Source organism: Bison bison, unplaced genomic scaffold (genome assembly GCF_000754665.1).
Source record: "Bison bison bison isolate TAMUID 2011002044 unplaced genomic scaffold, Bison_UMD1.0 scf7180017864377, whole genome shotgun sequence".
In the NCBI taxonomy this organism is placed as follows: Eukaryota; Metazoa; Chordata; class Mammalia; order Artiodactyla; family Bovidae; genus Bison; species Bison bison.
The window spans coordinates 4854575-4860458 of record NW_011494949.1 but is presented as its reverse complement, the minus strand read 5'-3'; positions in this window follow the sequence as shown (position 1 = coordinate 4860458).

Here is a 5884-nt window from a genome sequence, read left to right as displayed (position 1 = left end):
ACAGCCAGGTGGCTCAGTAGTAAAGAATCCTCTGGCCAACCCAGAAGACGCAAGAGATGTGGGTTCCATCCATAGGTTGGGAAGATCCCCTGGAGTAGGAGGTGGCAATCCACTGCAGAATTCTTGCCTGGGAAATCCCACGGACAGAGGAGCCTGGTGGGCTACAGTCCCTGGAGTTGCAAAGAGTCAGACACGACTGAGTGTGAGCAAAAAATCATTGGCAGCAGCTCCTGTCCATCTCAGGCTCAGACTCTCTGGTGTCCCATGAGGCCTTGTCCAGTAGAATTAATTCTCCATCTTATAGACTGTGTTCTTCATTCTTACTAAACATGGATATTCACCCTCAGATGCAGACAGATGAGCATGCATCTAACCCTGGGAGCAGGGTACTATTTGGAAATATACCCTGATATATTTTTCTCCTTGAAATTCCCATTCACCTTGGGATTCTCCTGCCATTAACCTGGACACGAGGACAAGGCTCATTGTCCCAGGAACAGAAGACACAGAAGGACCCGGAAAGAACACAAGGTTACATTCTTGGTTTTGCTGCCAAAAGAGCCTTGAAAGCTCTAGTTTTAGGTTGCAAGAATTGTGAGAAGAGGGACACGTCTTACGAGCTGATTCATTTGTCCTATTTGGGTTTTAGCATGCCGAATCTTGGCTTCGATACCAGGAGCAAACTCTAGAAGCACACGCTACACCACAGGGTTGGGGGAGTGTGGAGGCTGCAAACGCAGTGCCTCCTTCGCAGATCAAGGGGGTGCCCCCCAGGCTAGAGGGACGTGCGAAGGGGCTAGGAGAAGGAGACACCAGCTCCCTATTTCCTCAGGGGAAGCTCCTGGTGGAGAGGACCACAAGGAGCCCCCCAGACAGCGGGAGGGTTCCCTCACTGTGGGGCAGCCGCCACTGCACCGGGCAGGTCTATGCAAAGATGGATGATGTCACATCCTCCCCAACCCCAGCATTCACAACTTCAGCTGAGGACAGAGGACTCTGAAGATGCAGGAGCAACCTCACCCTGAGAGACACAGGTGCTGATGGAGAATGGCCCATGGTGCAGAAGGTCTCAGGACCAGGGGATGTGTAAGCCACAGTAGACACTTCTGCCAACTTGCAAAGGATGCCTGTGGGGTCAGATCCTCATCCAGGATACCAGCCAGTGTAGAAAATAGCCTCAGGCCGAAGGGTCCCTCTTCCTTGGCACCATGAAGTAAGTCCATAAATTCTGCATGAAGTGTTACTCTCACGGACAAGGAGACAGGGTGGGCTACATCAGTGTTCTGAACGGAGTGGAAATTCAGCAGAAGTCCCTGATCCAGTTAGCACTGTCCACTTTGAGCTTCCAAGCTTGAAGTGAGCTTCTGGTTTGAGGTTTTGTGGCCACACATTTTTTAAAAAATTTATTTTATATTGTATCATAGTTGACTTAGAGTCTTGAGAGTCCCTTGGACAGCAAGGAGGTCAAACCAGTCAATTCTAAAGCAAATCAATCCTGAATATTCAGTGGAAGGACTGATGCTGAAGCTGAAGCTCCAACACTTCGGCCACCTGGTGCAAAGAGCCGACTTACTGCAAAAGACCCTGATGCTGAGAAAGACTGAAGGCAGGAGAAGGGGATGACAGGGGATGAGATGGTTGGATGGCATCACTGAATCAGTGGATGTGAACTTGGGCAAACTCTGGAAGAGAGTGAAGGACAGGGAAGCCTGTTTTGCTACAGTCTATGGGGTCAAAAAGAGTCAGACATGACTTAGTGACCAAACAACAACAAATAGTTGATTTGCAATGTTATGACCATATATTTTAAATGGGCTTCCCAGGTGGTGTGGTGGTAAAGAACTCGCCTGCCAATGCAGGAAGTGCAAGAGACCCAGGTTGGATCTCTGGATCTGGAAAGTCCCTTGGAGAAAGAAATGTCAGCTCACTCCAGAATTTTTGCTTGGAAAATCCATGGACAGAGGAGCCACACATTTTAAATGACCACACATTTTAAACTTAACACAACCATCTTATCTCATACTGGACAAGAACTTCAATGAATTAGAGAGTCTGCCAGCTGGGTCTTACAGGATAATTCTCCATTAGTTTTGAGTTATGATCTATTTCACGATTAATGTGAACATTAGTGGGGTGTAGCTTAGGGAAAGGAAAACCTATGCAGAGGAAAATAACCTGAAGCTGGTTTTACCTTTCATCCAACTCTCAATGGTTGTACAACCCTAGCAGAACTGCAAGAAACACACTGAGCTGGGCATTGGAGCCAGATGTCTGGGGAGCAAAGGGGGAGGGGCTTTGGCAGTGCGGAGGGGGCTGCCTGCAAGTATCAGGGGAGCCGCCTTGCAGGGCTTGTTGGAGGCTGATGCTGTCTTCTGGGCCCTACTGACCCAGGGCCACATCCTTGATGGGAGTCAGTGACCTTGACTCCTGTCAGCCTGCTTGCTCAGTGGGGCTCTGCCTTTTCTAGGTTCCATGGGACCCGTTGATCACATGCCTGGGGTTAACAGCCTCACTCCCCTTCCAGGGCTGCCTGCTGGGCCAGCTAGACCTGGTTCTGGGAAAACTCTGGCCCCCTGCTCCTCACTCCTCATCACTGCTCATCACTCAGTTCTCCCTTCCTCCACTTCTCTGGCTTGCGCAGTCCTACCGGGGGGGTCACGATGCTGCCCGCTCTTCATTTGCAGCCTAAAGGTTGGTTCTGAGAATAGTCCTGGCTCAAGGCCTAGAGAAAAATCACCTAGTCAGACACCAAATTAGAATTTAAAAGGTTGCTTAGTGAGCATAAAATTGTGAGTGAGTCGGGTATTCTTTAGGGATGTTCCCAATGTGCTGTGGTAGCAAGATATGGTGTCCTTTTCAACACCAGGCTATTTCCAGAAGAAGATCTGGGAAGGGACACCTGAAATCAGGGCATCCATCCTCTGAGACAGGGCTTGGAAGAGCACAGATGCCCGCCTCCCACTCCCACTTCCGGCTACATATTCCTCTTGTTTGCTCAAGGCTGATACTTTACAGGCTGGGAGACTGTCTCATCTTCTATTAGTTCTGTTTGCATCACTTGCTTCCTGATGGGATTTTGAGGAGGTGCCTTAATCTCATCAGTGATGTATTTACAGATCTGGAAAGACTTGCTGATGAGTGAATCTGACCCTCTGTGTCAAGTCTCAGATTTCCCATTAGAGGATGGGGCCACCTGACCCACACTCACAGGAGGCCTGGGGACCGCTCACTGTTCCCCTCTGGGTCATGGGCTTCACCCCCTCCGCTGCCCTTCTGCCTGTCCACCCACAGGCTCCAGTCAGCTCAGCATGGCCCTATCTTCTGACCAGGAAAGACCCTCTGAAATTGACCCCTGAAGCCTGAACACCCCCTCTTTATTTGGAGTTTTATTTGATTAATGTGTGTATTACTTTACTGGGACTGTCATAATGAACTATTACATATTAAGTGGCTTAGAACAGCAGAAATTTACTGTCTGATGATTATGGAGACCAGAAGTCTGAGATCAAGAGGTTGGTAGAGCCAGGCTCCCTCTGAAGGGGCAGGTGATGGGTCTGCTCCAGACCTCTCTCCGGAGCCTCTAGCAGCCTCTGGTGTTGCCTGGCTTATAAATGTTCCACACCAGCCTCTGCCTCCACGTCATCTTCCCTGTGTCCAAATTTCCCCTCTATAAGGACAGCCGTCCTGTTGAAGTACAGCCCAAAGTTAATGGACTTATTTGAGCTTGATTATCTCATAAAGATATCTGGTATATATCAGATATATCTGGCATATCTCTGATATACCTGGTATATCTGGTATATCCCTGATATTCCTGGTATATCCCTGATATATCTGGTATATCCCTGATATATCCTCGAGGTATCTTGATTATCTCGTAAAGATATTTGGGATATATCAGATATATCAGGGATATATCTGGTATATATCAGGGATATAAAGATATCCCTGATACCTCAGTTAGTAAAGAATCTGGCTGCAATGCAGGAGACCCCGGTTTGATTTCTAGACTGGGAAGATCCCTTGGAGAAGGGAAAGGCTACCCACTCCTATATTCTGGCCTGGAGAATTCCATGAACTGTACAGTCCATGGGGTTACAAAGAGTCAGACATTACTGAGTGGCTTTCACTTTCACTTTCATCTCATAAAGAGGGCTTCCCAGGTCACTCAGACAGCAAAGAATCCACCTGAAATGCAGAAGACACAGGTTCGATCCTTGAGTCAGTAAGATTTCCTGGAGGAGGGCATGGCAACCCACTTAGGATTCTTGCCTGGAAAATCCCGTGGACAGAGGAGCCTGGCGGGCTACAGTCCCTAGGGTTCCAAAGAGTCAGATACGACTGAAGCAACTTGGCACGCAGCCTGCATCTTGTAAAGACCCATAAGGTCACATTATGAGGTAGTGGGAGTTTAGAACTTCAACACACACATTTTAAGGGACACAGCTCAGGCTGTAACTGTGTGTGGCCTCCATGAAGGTAGGAAGCTTATTCCCTGTTATCTCCAGGGCAGCCCCTGAGCCTACTGGGCTGTCTGGTGTGGAGGGAGTGCCTAATACTTATTGTTGATTGAATGCCTGGGAGCTGATTATTTAAGATAAACACAACCTCCTTCCAGCTGCCTCCATGCATTTGCGGCAGTCTTTAGTAAGAACTGCTTGCAAGCATCTTAAATTGGCCACAACCACATAAAAACTAAGCAGAAAATCCAACCCCTCCTGCCTGTCTTCCCCATTCTCAAAGCTCGAGAATCTGAATTTGTGGAAAAACACAGTGAATTTGTTCCTGTTTTCCATTCTCCTTCTCCATCTTCAGCTGCAAAGAATATGATCAATCTGATTTTGTTATTGACCATCTGGTGATATCCATGTATAGAGTCATCTCTTGTTTTGTTGGAAGAGGGAGTATTCTATGACAAGTGTGTTCTTTTGACTTCCTGAAACTCTGTTAGCTTTTAACTTGCTTCATTTTGTACTCCAAGGCTAAACTTGCCTGTTACTCCAGGTATCTCTTGACTTCCTACTTTTGCTTTCCGGTCCTGTATGATGAAAAAGACATCCTTTTTTTTCTTTTGATGTTAACTCTAGAAGGTCTTGTAAGTCTTCATAGTACCATTCGACTTCAGTTTCTTCAGCATTAGTGGTTGGGGTATAGACTCGGATGACTGTGATGTTGAATGGCTTGCCTTGGAAATGAACTGAGATCATTGTGTCATTTTTTGAGATTGCACCCAAGTGCTGCATTTCAGACTCTTTTGTTGACTATGAGGGCTATTCCATTTTTTCTAAGGGATTCTTCACACAGTAGTAGATATAATGGTCATCTGTATTAAGTTCTCCCATTCTCATCTATTTTAGTTCACCACTTCTTAAGATGTAAGTATTCACTCTTGCCATGTCCTGCTTGACCACATCCAATTTACCTTGATTCATGGGCCTATTAATAGCATTCCAGGTTCCTATGCAATATTGTTCTTTATGGCATCAGACTTTACTTTCACCACCATTATCCTGAATCAATGAGCAGTAGAGAGAAATGGAACAACAGAAAGAGTTTGATTTTGGAAAAGTACAGTTACCAGATTCAGCAACAGACAATGAGGATTTCCAGTTACCTGTGAATTTCCCATGTGTGGCACTAAACTTGTGCTCAAATGTATTTCTCGCTTGTCTGAAATCCAGACACAACTGGGCTCCCCCTGTTTAGTCTGGCAGCCCTGCTGGGGTTGTCTGTGTGGTCGTGCACTAAATTGCTGATGATTGCAGCAGACTCCTCTGGAGGTGCAGGACCTGGAGGTGGGGGGAGTGGGACTCAGCGATGCCAGGTGGAGGCTGCAGAGATCTTGGTGCATGCACTGTGGTTATTTCCTGCCTTTTTTTCAGTT